At 32.0% G+C, this 18,557-nt stretch overlaps 1 protein-coding gene across 4 annotated transcripts in view; it reads right to left on the bottom strand.

Annotated features, from left to right (window-relative positions):
* The window catches only part of LOC129950117 (zwei Ig domain protein zig-8), a 425,570-nt gene extending 407,329 nt beyond the window's left edge, over positions 1-18,241 (bottom strand). For 2 of the 4 annotated variants that reach the window (XM_056061944.1, XM_056061943.1), the window contains exon 1: positions 16,115-18,241. The gene's annotated coding sequence lies outside the window, so the exon portion shown is untranslated. The remainder of the gene's footprint in view (positions 1-16,114) is intronic. The other 2 variants (XM_056061942.1, XM_056061945.1) reach the window with 1 other exon arrangement.
* Positions 18,242-18,557: the final 316 nt, after the last annotated feature.

The following is an 18,557-nucleotide window of genomic DNA, read 5'->3' as shown; positions in this document are numbered from 1 at the left end:
ACGAGTATATTCATTAGAAGTATTTAGACAGACATATGTACGTATGAATTCATTGGAATGCCATTAGACATCTTTCTACTTTAAATCTACTTTAACACAACCATTACCACAATTTCTGATGAACTAAAAATCAATTCCAGAAAACTAATGATGATGTTCGTCAACAAAATGCTTTCAATTTTTCAACAGAATGCATATTCAGAAATAAACCATTTGAAGATTCTAGGAACTAATTTTATTTCCGTTTTGTCCTATGTCAAAATAATTCATGTACGGTATTATTTTTCTATGAAACTACATTATTAGTTTATTTACACAAAGTTCAAGATAATTCTCATATAAATCTGTTTGAATGTTTTTTGTTTCAAAGGACATTTGACAAAAAAAATCATTAAAAGTTGAAACCATGACATAAATTTTAATATGTGTTATGCGTTTTATTTTAACACTCTTAAAACCTGAAAGCTGTTATAGCTAAGACCAGAACGCAATCATAAATATGGGCAAGAGACAAAAATAGTCTCAAGATGAAACCATCTTAATATCACTCAAAAGAAGACCGAGAATAGACTTAACGATGTAAATTATCATTCATATCATGGTGCGACGTTGGTAGCTCTTGAATTTGATACCTGTTAAATTTAGCGGTGATTCAAAAGAAGCAAGATCTTGCGAATGTTTTTAAGCCATACTCATCAAACGCGGCTGAAAATAGCTTACAGTTTGTTGATAAGATAGATGAAAGTGAAATACCAATTGTAAGACTTAAAGAAATAAAAAGTATATGTTAACATCAACTATCAAATAACAAATTACTGCTCAGGTTATGAAAGAAATGCCATTGAAAGCCTTCATAAAACTCCAAAATATAATATATGCATGCCTTAAGCAAGGTAAACCACCTACAAAAGTGACGGCTTACAGACCAATATCGCTTATACCAATTATGTCAAAAGTTTTTGAAAAACTGCTTCTGAAGAGACTTAGAAAATTCATAGAAGAAAGAAGATTAATCTCAAACCATCAGGCTTTAGAAATAAACATTCCACGATAGATCAAGTTCATAGAATATCAGATATAATAGAAAAAGCAGTAGAAGAAAAACAAGTATGTTCAGCTATTGTCTTAGATGTTGCTCAAGCTTTTGACAATGTTTGGCATGAGGGGCTTGAGTACAAACTGCAAAGCGATCTTCCCAGGCAGAACTTTGAAATATTAATATCGTACATCTCAGACCGATTGTTGAAGAAAATAGAAGCCGGTGTACCACATGGAAGAGTCCTAGGTCCTACCCTGTATTTACTATACACAAGGGATATTCCAGTTGGTAATCACACCATAATGGCTTCTTTTGCAGATGATACCACAATTTTGGTACCCTACAAATGTGTCTCTAAGGCTGCAGTAAAACTACAAAATGCCTTCGACTCAGTGAGAGCTTGGACCGAAAAATGGCGTATCAAATTCAATGAAATAAAATCTTCACATATAAACTTTACAAATAAAAAGATAAACAACATTCATTAATAAAGAAGCTGTACTTTAAGCCAATACGGCCAAATAGAAAAATGTCCTGGTTACTTGGTAACAACTCTGATTTATCAATCCAAAACAAAATAATGCTGTATAATCGAGTACTAAAACCTGTTTGGACCTATGGAATCTAATTATGGGGCTGTACAAAGAAAAAAAATACCGAAATAATCCAAAAATTCCAAAACAAAATCCTTCGTGGAATAGTTAATGCACCTTGGTTCATAAGAAATACCGATCTACATCGTGACTTACAAATAGAAATGGTAACAGAAGTTGTTAAAAAATACGCTGTAAGCCTCATGAGCTTATGGTCTAAAAAAAAACAAGGGAAAGTATTGACGGCTTAAACTTCCCCCAAAGTGATTGTACAAAGTTAAGAATGAAAATTCGGATGTCGATCCTTCAAGATTAGTCCTGATGAAGAGGTGGTTTTTGTGACTTAGAGTCCCACACTACTTGGTGTCGAATACTGCAAAGTGTCTTTTGAAGATTTCCTCCTGTCAAAAAAAAGGAGCAATCCAAAAATCATCGACCTGCTTACGCGAGTATTCTTTATAGAGAAAATAGTAAAAGATTTTTCCGAATGAGAGTTGGAGAAGATCTTTTCAACAGTATTATAATTCTGGAGATGATGACCTGAGAAGTATTTGAATTGTCAAACGATGCTCTCTGTTTGGCATACCCTTGTCGAATTTCCTGTTTATTGAAATATTATTAAAATGTTGAAACCGAAAAATAACCCTATACATTTTCCAAGACTCTTACCATTTCGGCAATCATAAATTTTACACCAATTTGCTACTTTTAATTTATTTTCAAACTTTATTTAAAATTAAATGGAATTTTCTGCAAAAAATGTTGGGATGTTTTTCTAAAAAAACGTCTACCAACACTGGATATGAGAAAAACATAGCCAAGCAAACCCCTCATACGGCTAGAATATTACATACAACATTTTGCCGAAGCGTTAATTCCACTTTACCCCATTTCCCCCCCTAGTTCTTCGTCAATTCTTGATCTTAGCGGTAAAGATGAACAGTTATAATAAAACCACATTCACATGTTCATATGTAGGACATAGGATTTGGTAGGTAAGTCAATATACACAGGAAAACCGGGTGCAAAGGAAACGCTGACTCCATACTACGACGCGACGAGGACGACGAGAACGAACGACGACGTATCTAGTAACAAAAGATTAGCTAATCCGTTTTAATCTCAAAAGGAAATCATTTCGACTTCTTCTCGTTTTGTGGCTTGGTGTATATTCTTCTTTTTGTTCTCTCATCAGGCTCCATATCAAAACATCCCCCAAATGTTGGAGTGGATACGCCCCCTCCCCCCTTGAAAGATACAAATGCCAGAAAGAACGAAAACGAATGAGATAAACGAAATATTTTTCGCGTTCTAATTATTTTTTTCTTTCATTCCCTGCTCTGTGTGAGTGCTCCTTTTTTGTTTCCTTTCACCGTCATTGCTGGAAATTGGCTAGGACTGTGGTGGATAAGGACATGTTGGGTGGTGATGTGGAGTGCCTGTGTCTACTAACTTCTCTTTAAATGGCTATGGAGATAAGAAAGAAAAAAAACACACACACAGAAGAAAAAAAAAACAGGAAAAAAACTTCTTAAGAAAATTTTCTGCCTATATCCTTCAGGCGAAACGACAAACGAATTCTATTTGTGAAAGAATGCGTATATGTGTGTACGGTATACTATACGTAACGTGGGCTATAATCAAATTCAGGATATAAGAGTCATTTAAGCTGCGGGAAATTTCGTTTTCGTATATTTGGTCATTAAGATTTTACGTCGAAATTTCTCTCTCTTTTTTCATTTAGCTATAAATGGAATTGGTTTGCCATTAAGTTAAGGCCAAAAGATGGGAAATTATATTATTCTTTATGTTAGTCCTTAAAGTCGAGTGGCACATTTTGAAAAGTTGTATAATGTTTAATATATAATATATACGTATGTACGCGGCTCAACAATGCCTGAAATATGTACGAACATTTACATACCTATTGTGTTCGATTATTCTTCGGGCTTTTGGCCATCTCATTAATTGGACTATTAAAGAAACTGAATACATTAAGTTCAATAGAGAAAGAGTGTGAGACAGAGAGAGAGAGAGATGAAGAAATATTTACATAGGAAGAAGTTAAAGCTTAAGCTATATGTTTATGATGGCTATATATATGTACATATGTATGTTTATACTTATAAATGAGAAGTTTTTCAATCTAACCTAAGGGAAAAATAAAAAGATGTTAGATAATATGATAACATGTGTTTGTCAACGACAATGTTGGTTTTTCTTTTTTATTTATTTTGGTCTAGAAAAGAAGCTATAAAAAACGAACGAAAATGAATAAAGTTTTAATATAAATTTTATGTAAAGTATCAAAAATGAGGAATATTTTAACATTAAAATTCTTGGAAAAATCACTAAGCTACACAAGTACCTAACGAGATTGAAGAGGGTGAAGTGGGTATACTTAAGTATGTACCAAGCGGTTCGGTGGTTCTATAACTTTTCTATAAGCTAATATTATACCTGCTCATAAAGAGATTTGGGAAATGGAGATATAAAGAACTAGGAGTTAGGTTACTTTAAAAAAGTTGTTCCTTGCGATTCTCTCATATCTCAGTGCAAATAACTAAGTTTGAATAGAGGAGATGGTTTATAGTAAATATATTTTTTGATTCCAAGTTTTTCAGCTCCTGAAAGTCTTTTTCATTCTAAATGTTGATAAAGTTTTTCTTTAAATGTCTACGATATTGCATTACAAGTTAATGTATTTTGATGTCAAACATACATTTATACTATTATGAACATTTTTTCACTCAATAAGGATTTTTGAAACGTTGGTAACAGTTTTTGAAAGTTACCATAATATCTAGCAAAAATATGCTATTGCTTTCGGTGGGGATTTGCAAGAAATATTTCATCAAGCTCAATTTACTGTATTCACTTTGTGTCAATTTTAACTCGTTTTGAAAATCTGTATACTTTGTATATACATATATACTTTGTAAATGCCAATATCAGAAGCAAATCGATTTTAACTATTAAATTCAAATGTTTAATTGAGGGCAACTTCTTCATTTACAAGAAGAAGGGTTCTTTAGATTTATTTTTGAAATTGCTACGAATCAGTGACTTATTTTTGATAACTTAAGAAAGAAATACGTGTATTGGTTAAAAAGGACTATTTTAAAGTTTACCAAGAGGACATTTTTAATAATGCACTGTGGCGTATACGCACTTTTATCATCCTATCCAATTTCAAACAAATTTGGCCTCCATCTCGTGTAATAAAAGTCTCATCTTAGTCTCGGTCGTGTTATTTTAACTTGAATATTGACGTTTTGTTTATTGTGTTTAATTTTACAAGTCTCGCAATTGCATTTTCTAAATGATTTATTGCCCTTTCGTTGATATATGTAGCTATTGATTTGACTTATTGTAAGTAAGCTATTCTGCTTATAATTTTTGACTTGAACAAAGGACAAAAAAACGATTGCATTTTTTTCCAAAACCATTCCGGAGTGAAACTTAATTTTAGAAAATATTTGCTTTTTCTTAAAAACAAACATACAGACATACAATTTTTTAACGCATGATTTTAAATATTTTAAAATAGTTACATAACAAGTTCAACAACAAATTTAAAATTAAGGGCATGGCATTGCTGAAACTAAAATTTGAAAAGACATAGACCGAGACTGACGATTTCAGTGAAAATCCCTCCAAATATAAAATCTCAACTTTGTCTCGTCTTGGATGATTTTTATTAAGAACCGTCTTGAATTTTACAAGAAGAGACCAAGTCTATAGTGGATTTTTCTTAGCTATGTAGGTTCACTTGGATTTTTTAAATAAAGAGTCATCCACTACGAAGACATTTGATGGTGGCCATATTTGTGAAGAAACATAAGTGTCTAATTAGCTATCCTCGATAAGGTTGGGTTTGTCATTAGATCACAGGTTAGTACAGTGTTCAAAAATGTTTGCATATGATATATAATTTTTTTAATAGCGAAAGGGGCTTAGTTCTGGAAACGATTCACTTTCTTCAGAAATTTTACCTTAGAAATAATCGTCCCATCCAGAGAGAAATTTGGAGTAAATCTGATTGGGTTTTGAGTCCAATGATTCTGTACAAAATCAACCAACACCCCTGAATAGTGCAAGGACTACATCTACTGAAAACGTCACCTTCTCTTCTTATGTGTTTAAGTTTGCTGTAGAATCCGACGACGCTGTCAAGAAAAAATTCGGCTCTTCACAGACTTAGTAATTTTGCGTCGTGACTTGTGCATGTATTCGTATACTGACGATGAAGAACTGATGCTAATAGACAACGGCATGTGTTTACAAAATGGGCTATGCAATTGTTAAAAACTACCTTATATTAAAATTATCTTGAGTAAATAAGTTTAACGAACAAAATTAAAGACTTAGGAAAGATAGCAATGCAAGTACTTTGAAAAAACAACCCAAACATTTCACTGTTTTGAGGAATAAATTCGACATCCGCACACAATTTTTGAGAATGACAATGTCCAGGTGACAATTGAATCAATATGATAAAAATTTATTTTGATTTATGTGCAATGTGCCAGCTACTAAAAATTGGACGTTTTGGATTAACCACGGTAAAAATTTGAAGAATATAATATTTCATACAAAATGGAACCAAATGGCATTTCAGATGAATACAAATTTTAATTATATCTCAGGCATACTTTGCTTTGTTTAAATTTAAAAATATAAAGCGGTGTACGAAAGATCCTTTAACAGAAACATGTGGAATTTAAAACATGTTCTGTTAACAACCAATTTCCTAAATGGAGATGTAAGGGACCTACAATTTTATGCCGAATCCGAACGGCTAATTTGGGAAAGCACTTTTTCATGACAAGAATTACTTTTGCAGGATTTGTCAATTCCTCGCAAGAGGTAGTACCCGTGGAAAAAGTTAGGTGTCACAGGCAGGAATTGAACCCAAGACCCCTTTCATGACAGTCCAACGCACTTACCAAGTTTAAACTACCAGGAACTGATGGTGATGAAATTTGTGCTTTATTATTCCAACAATAAAACAAAACTGCAAGTACATCCTATATCTTGTCAAAGATGGAAGATTTAGGAGAGAAAGTCTTTGTGAATAAGGCGGAAATGTTTGAATATCATGAAACCAGAGAAGGGATCGTAGACAAAAACGCAAACATCTTTTCTGAATGGCTTCGATACTTATTAGATGTGTAAGGCGTAGTAAGGTGACCATACTGTACAAGCATATTGAAGGACTGGTCTTAAAAAAGGAACAAAAAGTAATTTTAATACATATGGATCACGGAAATCATGGCCAAATCTTTTAATAAAACCCAGAACTATATTTGCTTTTTTAACTATGAAGTAAATATGTTCATTAAATGTTAGTTTAGGATCAAAGACAACACCCAAGTCAGAAAAAACATATGTACATTCTACTTAAAGGACAAGAATCAAACATGTAACTTAAAAGGATTGGAACTTTCTTGTGTGTAAAACTCATGGTTTTTAAATTTGTCAACTTTTAAAAAAAGACGATTATTATTAATGCACCATTCCTTGAATAACATTAAGTCTTCTGAAGACAGCAAATGTACTTTTTTTTTTAAATTTAATGTCATCAGCATACATTATATTAGGACAGACGAATTTTATATGATCGAAACCAAGTCATTTATAAATAAAACAAATAGAATAGGAACGAGGTGACTACCCTGGGGGACACCAGACTTCACAACAAATGAACTTGAACACTCATTACTAAATTTAACACTATAATGTCTATCTGGAAAATATGAGGAGATCCAGTTTAAGAAACTGTCGTTAAAACCTTGCTGTGATAGTTTTAAAAGTAATGTTTTATGACAGAATTTATCAAAGGCCTTGCTGATGTTAGTAAAGATACAATCTAATTGTTCACTTTTTTCAAAAACATTTAAACAAAAGGACGTTAATTAAGACACATTAGTAACATGTGAAGGCTGTGTTAAAAAGAACACACAACGGGTGTGCTAAATACGTAGCGCATTTCCTTAAAATGGATGATGGTACACCGTCGGGAACAGGACTAAAAACATTCGTCAAGATACTATTAAAAACAGAGTCTTTACTTATAACAAAATTAATAGAATTTAAGTGGGGGAAATTTGAAACAGTGGTAGATGTGTTAGGAAAACTATTAGTATTCAGCCAAGAGGATCGTCCAGTACCTAAGAATTTATTTCCACGAGCTATTAAAGTCAGAAATTTCTTAGAAGTCCAGCTGGGCCTTTCATCGTGTCCATCCATTGATGAAGAAGAGCAATTCACTCAGTCAACAGATCAAGATCCTGATGTAAAAACAACTTCTGAGACTATTCATTGAATACAGCTTTCATGTTTGGTACACCATCTATAAACGGCCATGAAGCATATTAAAGCGTTTGAATGAAAGATCCTGAGAATCTGCACTTGGCTTGTCTTTGACAGGTAGAGTCAAAAATACTTCAAAAACGATCGAATCTATTCGGAAGCGAGATAAATACATTGGACAACTACTTACTACTCTTGGCTAAAAAGCTAGTAGGTAACCCATCTAGCCACCCGAACCAACTAAAACATAATTCAAATCAACAACGAAGATGCCGTTGCAGTTAGGATTATTTTTAAGTTTTAATTCAATTTTCCTGAGTAGTAGTACGCGTTGCATGATGGTTAGTGTGTGGGACTGTAATGCGAGAGGTCTTGGGTTCGATCCCTACCTTTGCCACCTAAAGTTTTTTACGGGTACTCACGGGTACTCTTGCGAGGAATTGACAAATTTGACGTTCGGATTCGGCTTAAAACTGTAGGTCCCTTCCATCCCTGACATTAGTACTCGCACACAGGAATGGTTGAGAGTTGTCAGCCACTAGGCCCTAGGCCCTAGTTCTCAAACGGACTGTTGCGTCACAGAATTTATATTTTTTATAATTTAATTTTCTCAATGTAGTCATCATATAGGATGTTAGAGTAGTCAGTGAAAAGTTGTTTTATTATAATGAACGTCCTATAATCATCATCATTTCCTGTTTGAGCATACTTCATCCAAGCTTTGTTCCTTTTGTTTTTTTTTTAAGTTTTTAAAGCGAGAATCAAACCATGAGGGAACACTGAAGTTATTTAGAGCCTTTTTAAATATGGGATGGTTTTTTGTTGTACAAAATTATTTTCACTATCTAGCAAAGCACAAACAAATTCTGTAATGGGTTATGTTCTAACGCTCCACAAATTCATATGGAGTACACGTGTAATGTTGTTAAGTGGGCCGCACTGTTTTGGAAGAGAGGCAGTTAGGACTCAGATCTTATAACCTCTAATAACTCCTTTTATCCACTCGCAGTGTCCTTTACAAGGAATTGCCGAATCACCTTAAAGACATATCAGACATGGGAATAAAAACGTTGGCGAGGTATTTTTTACCCTTATTTATTTATAAAATACAAATTGACCGCAAAACATATACCTGCGGTAAATTAAACATTTCGATATTTTTAATGATTCATTTTTTTTTTGGATTGTTAACAAAAAAAAGATTACACATTATTCTTTTAAATACCTATCTAATATCTAGATATATTTCCGGTATCTTTATAAACGTATATATAAATATTTTTAATCCAGCTATGTAAACATGTTTTTTTTGTTCCCGATTGTATTAAATGAATTAATAAATTCTATAATTAAATAAAAAGTAAACAAAAAAAAAAAAAAATAATAACCTAAGAGGTTTAAAAAGGCCAAAAATAGATCCTGATTTTTACATATCACACATAATTACAAAATTTGTATTTTGGAATTAAACCACAAACAAATTATTTTGTTTTTATTTTAACAAATCATTAATTATGAGATAAACAAATCGTTAGTTATTAAGTGCAAGCTTGAAAAATTAAATAAATATTTTTCATTAAAATAGAAAGTTCAATGTGTGAATATGTGTAAGTATTTGTTTTTTTTCGGATATAGAATATGCATTATTTAAAAAATTAATTTTAGTAACTTTTTGTAGATAAGTGTTTTTGTATTATTATTTATTAAAAATATACACAGAATATATATAAAATATTGATATGCATTTATAACTTGTATGTTGCCTTAACATTATATTTGTATCAATTTAAAAAAATTAAAATAAATATTTTAGAATGTAATCTCGTTTTATATAATTTGTAGGATTTAATAAATGGTCATCGAAAATAAAAATAAAATATGCACATAGATAATGTAGATTTTCGGTCTACTTTAGTATTTTTTGTATTTATTAATTAATTTACTAATAAAATTGTGAATTAAAATGGATGAATAAATGTAATTATTTAGGGAACTTTTTTAACTTGACTTGTACGGCACGTATCCGTTTTTGGAAAAAAGGATGTAGAGGTTTAAACAAAATTTATAAAGCTACAAGTTATTTGAATCACACTTTTTGAGTGAAAAAATATCTAAACTTTAAATGCCTTAATGCTTATACTAATTGTCATCATTTTATGAATCTAGTCTTAGTGGTACAGTCAAACTTCCCTATAACTAACTTCTTCATAACTAAAATCTCTCTTTTACGAATTGATTTTGAGTACACATCTTGTTAGTCACTTATTAGGTGTGTTTTAATCTCCTTATAACGAATTTCCATAAAGGGAATTTTTCTCTACAACGAACAATTTTTTTGCTGGAAATCAAAATCTCATACTTTTTTTTCCACATAACGAATTTTTTTAAATAATTTTCTGTTGAAAACAACGGCATGCAGAGAAAAAAAAACTTATAAGGGGATTTCACTAAGATTTTGAATGCAAGCATTTTACTTTCAGGCTTCTGTAAATAAATGTCTCGAAGTAGCATTTTTCTTGAGAAAAAGTTGTTGATAGTTAATAATATTGAAGAACGATTAACTAAAAACAGATATTGCTATTGACGTATTTCGAATCTTTCTGGAGAAGAAAAATTTTAATCTCTCAATTTACTAGACGATTTTGTTGAAAAGAAAAATGAAAGAATGTTATCCAAACTTAAATCACTCACTTCTTTAAATAAAAGTAAAAACTAAAAACTTCTGTATAACCAATTTTCTGGTTCCGTGCAAATTCGATATAGGGTAGTTTGACTGTATATATCAATATATCAAGCTTGCAAAAGAATGTAATCTTTTGGGAATGCAATCATTATAAATCATTTAATGAATTCAGCTCATAGACTGCATTCATTGGTTTTAATTAAAGATTTGGACATCAAATCTTACAACCACCAATTATTTGATCCTAAGAACCACGCAATCATACAAGGATTTCTAATGAATACATAGAATGCATGTGGTCGCAAATGATTGCAATCAATTGATTGTAGTGAAAAATGATTGCATTCTTTTCAAGGCACAATAATTTGAGATTTCAAAATCGTAATTCCCAATATTTAGGGTAATTAAATGAATGCAATTCTTAAAGAAGTCATAAAAGCTTAAATTTCCAAAAGATTGCATTGGTAAAGTAAACGTAAACAATGTTTAAGTCTGGACAACAAATTTGGGGGGATGGTATGAAAAAGAGTCACCTTTGGGTAACAGTCACCTTGCAGTGCAGTGGTGCAAAGGTTTACCAAGTCGGATACATTATAACCAAGGCATAAATCGAATAGAATTATCATCAAAAGTGTTAGAGTTTCATATAGAAGATTATAGACGTTTTAGAGAAATACAAATTTATAGAACATACCTATAGACACTAGGGTGACCGCAACTCCCGAAGAAATTTTTTTTTGTCGAATTCGTTACGGGGGAACCCCATAAAATGATCAGCCTTTGCAGATTTTTAGCTAGACAAAATTTCAGCTCGATTCGATAACGCTAAATGCTGCCGACACGTGCTCAAAGTTTCAAAAAACTCTTTTTTCTCTGTTTTGCGAAGTAAACTAGCCCTAGCTCCCAAACAACTGTCCCTATTCCCATTATTTATACAGGGTGTCCCGTAAGTAATGGATAACCCTGAAATGCCTCATAGTAGACTTTAAGACCGTCCTGAAAACTGATAAAAAAAGTTCTATCCCAACCACAAGAAAAGTTATATGCATTTTTTTGTTCTGTGCTTTATTTTTTTTCTTACTTTACATTTTTGAATACCACGGCTACAAGTGAATGAGTTCCATCATTTTTTCAGGAATATTTTACATTACTTGTGCCAACACATAAGTAGAAGAAAATTATTATAACTGTTGGACTTCTTAGAGAAACAAATTATGTAACATTGAATTTCAATGCAAAATGTGAAAACAAATAGTTTTTGAAAAAGTTAAATCATAGCTGGTATAAACAAAATGCATGAACTGAGTGGCCAACTATTTAAGAAAATGCGCGTCTAATGCAGATTTCAAAATGGTATTACTTATTATTATATCTAGAGTCAATAGCAAGTTATTGGTAAAAATCTGCAATACTAGAGTAAATTTAGCAAAAACAAAAGTTTTCAAAATTAGCACAGTAAACGTTAAAATAATACCAAGCGTTGAACAAAGCAGACTTTTGATTTATTGGCGGCTTCTACGATGTTGTCCTAATGATAAATCCAAGCTTTCAACTTCTAGGGCCGAATACATTATTGATAAAAATGTCAAAAAATGCAAAAAACGGTTACATTTTCTATCTTGTTTTGAATTTTACCTGTTCTATTGGGCTTTAACAAACCCATCAAATATTTTGTTGGTTGCTATTAGTTTATTTGTTATTTTCTCCAAACAAAAAGTCTTCTGATTTATTTTGAATTTTTTTTTTTAATAGTAAATTGTAAGATCCTGAGAAAGTGAGACCGCATAAATTCGTAAGTTTTTTAAATTTTGAACCAAAGTTCTTGTAATTTGATCTTAATTCATAAGATAAAGACCACGACGAACACTTACTTACATCGTTTTTATTGTTCATTCTTCAGAAAAATTAACGGTCTAAATAGCTGTTTTCCTAAACCTGCTTTTTGATAATTAAGACTTTTGATTGAACTTTTTCGATGCCGCGTATTTTGTATTCTGCATAAGAATATGCAAACATACATTTCATTTATGGAGTGTGCAAAGGCAACGCAAACGAAGCTGTGACTCTGTATAGGGAAAGGTACCCTAACGCACGTCACCCGGATTATTGAGTGTTTATTAGAGTCCATAGCTGTTTCTCGGAAGGAAGTGAATGATAGTCAAAATTGAAGAAGATCCTCAGTTTTTTGACAAAATTCTTTGGAGCGATGAGTTGACATTTAAAAGAGATGGCTACACTAATCTCCATAATCTCCACTTCTGGTACTACAAAACCCAAACATCATGAGGGAAGACAGGTCTCAATACCAATTCAAAATAAACTATTGCACTGGGATTCTAAATGGGAAAATAATTGGACCCTTTGAGCTGCCGTTGATTTTAACTGCCCAAGGTTATTTGGAGTTTCTCCAAAACGACGATCTCCCAACCTTGTTGGAAGAAGTGCCTCAAGAACTAAAGGAATCCCATTGGCTTCAAAATGATGGTTGTCCAGCACAGTTTGCTGTGCCTGTACGGGCATTTTTAAATGCCAGATATCCAGGCAGATGGATATTACGTCTGGGACCAATTTTATGGCCACCCCGTTCACCAGACCTAAATCCACTTGATTTGTTTCATTGGGGATGCATTAAGGAAATCGTATACAGCAAGCCGATGAGGTCTTTAGAGGAAGTAAGAAATCGTGTGGAGGCAGCTGCACTTTTTTGACATTTTTATCAATAATGTATTCGGCCCTAGAAGTTGAAAGCTTGGATTTATTATTAGGACAACATCGTAGAAACCGCAAAGTCCAACAGTTATAATAATTTTCTTCTACTTATGTATGTGTTGGCACAAGTAATGTAAAATATTCCTGAAAAAATGATGGAACTCATTCACTTGTAGCCGTGGTATTCAAAAATGTAAAGTAAGAAAAAAAATAAAGCACAGAACAAAAAAATGCATATAACTTTTCTTGTGGTTGGGATAGAACTTTTTTTATCAGTTTTCAGGACGGTCATAAAGTCTACTATGAGGCATTTCAGGGTTATCCATTACTTACGGGACACCCTGTATAAATAATGAGAATAGGGACAGTTGTTTGGGAGCTAGGGCTAGTTTACTTCGCCAAACAGAGAAAAAAGAGTTTTTTGAAACTTTGAGCACGTGTCGGCAGCATTTAGCGTTATCGAATCGAGCTGAAATTTTGGCTAGCTAAAAATCTGCAAAGACTGATCATTTTATAGGGTTCCCCCGACCCAATTTCGAAAATCGATTTATTGCGGTCACTCTAATAGACACTCATAAATTAGACATAAGTGTAGAAATTTGTATTTAATTAATAATTTCAAACATTAGAACGATCAAAAACAGCTTAAAAATTATAAAGGATTATCGGTGTGGAAAAATTTCATATCCATTCAATGATTTCATGCATTGATCTCATTTAAACTTTTGTTGCCTCTTTTTATTTGTTTTATTGATACAATTAATTTGTTTCAATTCAAATGTGTTAATTTTTTTTCGACAAATTCAAAAAGAATTGAAATGAAAGAATTTTCATTTTGATATTGAAAAATAGGTTACTTTAAAAGAAAGCATCATATCCTTTTTATGAAATTTTCAAAAACAATTTGCACCTTCGAGGCTGATGTCCGTAATTACTTTACGTGGCTTCCAAGAAAAAAGTCAATTGTGTTAAATAACAAGATATTGACACTAAAATCAAATCAATAAAAATGGACATCAGCTCTTCTTAACATTTCTCACTAAATTACATCTTTGTGACTGTAACCATTTTTTACTTCTAAATTTCCACAAGTTCCTTAAGTTTTGTTCAAGTGTTTATCGTGAATTTTTTGCTTGTCAAATGTAAAAAACCAGCAGCCTTTGCGGAGACAGCTGTTCAAATAAAGGGCTGATTGAAAAACATCTCATTGCAAAACTGTTAAGCTTAATGTTATAGGTTCCTATTTAAGCAGGTTTTTTTTTTATATTTTTTTGGGAAATTGTTTGAGGTCCCTATTTAAGCATTTTTTTTAATAATCTGTAGGGTAATTTGTATAAACCTATTTTTTTATAGAAAGTTTCATCCCCGACAAGGAAAGTTTTAAAAGTATACAAATTTTCTTTTTCTTTTGAAAAAATAAATAAAATACAAATGTAATACTAATTTATTAACATCTTCATTTTTAAAAAAATATTTACAAAAACGAGTTTTACTACTAAACCTACTTATAGAAAGAAGTTCTTCTGCGTTTACCAATAAATAAAGGCTGTTGAACTGATTTTTTTTATGATTAAGATCGAAAATCCTTAAGTTTAAAGCTTTAAGAAAACCTCTTAAACACTTTGGGCTCATTTAGATGATTTTATAAAATTTTAAAAAACCATTGAAAAATGTAACGAATTTTTTGTTCCAACCTTAAATTCATACAACCGTATAAAGGAAATAAAAATGGAGCCAACAACTTAATTTTAACAGACAGACAGACAAAAAGTTAATGCATGACATTACACAAAATTTCTATTATCAACAAATGGAACATAAAACAGACAATGAATAAACCACCCGAACTCAAAATTTCTAGTTTTTCAATATCGTTTTTTCTGATATACTTTCTCAACAAATTTTGTCTGAAACGATTAGAGCTTAATTTCAAATTCAATCATGAAAGACATAAGGCATGTTTTTTGAGAGATTTGAATTTTCTTTCCAAATCTTCAAGTTCTCTACTTTCAGTTAATTATTGCTTTAAAAATCAAAAGAATTGTTTTCGATTTTTTTTAAGAAGGGAACAAAATGTTTCCTTATTATGTTGAATTAATTTAAGGACCTGAATTTCATTTAATTAAGGATTGTTTCATAAACGTTATGGATTAAGTATTACAACAAACAAAATATGAGTAATAAATTTTACAATCTTGAATATTTAAATTAAAAAAAAAATTCTTTATAAAAAGAACAATGTTTGAAAAATGTAAAAAACTGTTAATTTTATAATCAAAAGTTCTAACCATCTTTTACAAAATCTCTATTTTCCTTCAGTATCCAAATCAGAACGTCCTTTTTCGTTTCAATCTACCCCCTTTTGCATCAGCCGCCTATTCTTTCATAAATCCTTTATATTCGATTGGGAAAAAAGATTACTTATGTACAGTAGAAATATTTGATTCCAAAAGAATCTGTGAAGCTACACAAAAGCAATCCAAAACCACAAAATTTATATACATGCATACAGCTACATCTATAAATCCCAAAACTTTTGGCACATCATTTGAATTGATCTGTTTTTCATCCTCAGACAAAAAGGGGAAAATATTAATTCACCCTTAATTTTAATAACTTAGATAAATCCTTCAGCTTAAGCATATTAATCTTCAAAATATACAAAATAATGTACACAATACCTCTACTCATGTAGGACGTACAATGTACATAGATAGGTTTGTATTTGTATTTCTAAAAGATAACAAAATACGGGTTTAAACAAGACATACTTACACTTTTCAATTCGATTAATCCACCATCCTTATTGCGTTTGGAAAACCAAGCAATGTTTATTCCACTAAATCATATATAATTTTTAATTCAATTATTTTGTACACTCAAAAGTGTATTTTTCCATTTTATTTATTAAAAAATATTATGTTTCAAAAAAACAACAAATCACACACTTATACCCCTTCCTCCGAGTGTAGGTACTTAACTCTCAAAGGACGCGCAAAAATACTTTCTCTTTTTTATTTTTATTGCTTTGTCAATATTATGGTGTGACACAAATTTATATTAAGGACCTTAGTGCAAGCAATAAAGACAAAACAAAATTTAGTAAACACTTAATATATGCACTGGTTTTATTTTTACGAGATTTTTGCTTTTTATGACATCAATGTGATAACAACTTTATAACATTGAAGGATAACAAATCAGAATTAGCATCAAAATATAACACGAGAAAATAAGCTCCTGATGTTAAATTTCACACTCTCTTTTCAAAGTGATGCTGAGGCTTGCGATGAAGCATGAAATCAAAAACAAAACACACGCACTTTAATTTTTAAATCAATAGAGCAGTAAGGAGCTTCTTGAATCTTATGACAGACAAAAATGGTGTCAGGTTTTCTTTTCTTTATTTTTCGTAATTTATTTGTATTTTTCACTTATTCGACCAATTCTAAGGACATTTTCTCATTTTCTTATTTTCTCACAAGACACTCTGTACAAGACAACTGTACGGTATGTGTGTAGTTAGGTAAGTAGGTAGGTACCTATGTCAGATATATTCAGACACATCATCAACTATCCTCCCCAACCAACTCACATCATAATCACTGCAATCAGGACGAACAATAAATTTTATATGATCAGGATCACATTAGGTGGTCGTCGCTATTGACGTGAGGCGATGTGTAATTTTTCTTTTGTGTCCTATATCCCGTTTCAAAACAAACACACACAGATAAAACAAAAGCCAACAAGGCACGCGACTCTGAACATGACAAATGATGTTCGTCGAAGGATGTTGTGCACTTGACAGAGATCTACGCCACACCGTTTATCCTTAGGTTGATATAGGCAAAAGGATATTAAGGCCTAGGCGCGTTTGTTTTTCCCGCAACTTAGATGCCAACACGAGGGACAGGCTAGAGCAACATATACAAACCAAAAAAAAAAAACACAGAAGAAGTATTTAACACACAACCACGATGGCGATGAGGACGCATAGGCGACGGCGGTTGATGGCGGGCGGCGGCGGAGCTAACGATGATGAAGTTATCGCGCTGTTTTAAGGATGTTTACATATCACAAGGGTGATTAAAAGATAAAAGAATTTTTGATGTGTGTTGAGCGTAAATTAACGGTCCAAGAGGCGCAAAATGGTCCTTCAAAGTAGGTGTGTAGTAGGGTATCGTGTAACAAGCAACCCTTTTTGAGCTGCTCGAAAAGTAAGTTAATCAGAATCAAAATAACCTCTCGGTATCTCACTTAACGTCGTCGTTGTCGTTCTCAAGAGATGACACCTTGAAGATGAATCCTTTATTTATTTTTTTTTGTTATTTTCATCTGAACACACACATTCATTAGTTAGCCATATAAGAATCTATGTTGGTATGTAATATAGCTTTAGAAGACAGATATGTTATCCTTGCGCGATTTCTCTCGCAATTGTGTTGCCATTTTGATTTTGATATTCTTTTTATTTTATTTAATTTTTTTTAAAACATTCGTCGTCTTTTTACAACACAAACACACATCATCGTCCTGATGATGATGATGATGAGGATGCCCCAGTGTCGTAGGTCATACGCGGATTTAGGTTAACAATATACAGCAACGCAACTATATTACCGAAAAAGGACGATTTATTTCGTTTAAATGGAAAAGGAGGAGGGCAATTGAATTTGATATATGTACATTTATACGAACGTTACAAATGCGTCGTTAACGCTTTATTTATATGTACGACTTTATGTGTGAGTTATTCCGTTTCTATATTATTTTCTTTTTCTTTAATTTTATTTCAGTACCACACAAAAACGATAATCGTTCCTTTTGGAATGTACACAGAAAACATACGAATTTCTAACGGTAACTCGCGATAGTTTAGCCAGCTTTCGACGAGTATTCGCTAAGGACTGGTATACGCCCGTAACCCGACCAAGTGGAGTTTACATGTAGCTTGTTTGGCGCATGTGATGTTATGTTCGATGGGTGAGCTTTTTGTTATAGCTTTTGAGCCAAAAGCTCCATAACTATGAAGGTCCTGTTTCTGTAAATTGGATATTTGTTTTTGTTTTTGTGTTTCTATTTTTTTCGTTTGTGTCCTTTTGCTGTTGTTATCCTTATAACAAAATCATATTTATTTGGGCACATTTTTGGCAATAGGAGAATGAATTTTGTGTTGAGCCGCGAGCTTTTTGAATTCAATGTAAGAAGCTTTACA

This window comes from Eupeodes corollae, chromosome 3, assembly GCF_945859685.1.
Source record: "Eupeodes corollae chromosome 3, idEupCoro1.1, whole genome shotgun sequence".
NCBI lineage: Eukaryota > Metazoa > Arthropoda > Insecta > Diptera > Syrphidae > Eupeodes > Eupeodes corollae.
Note: the sequence above shows the minus strand (reverse complement) of the source record. Positions and strands in the feature narration are given on the sequence as shown.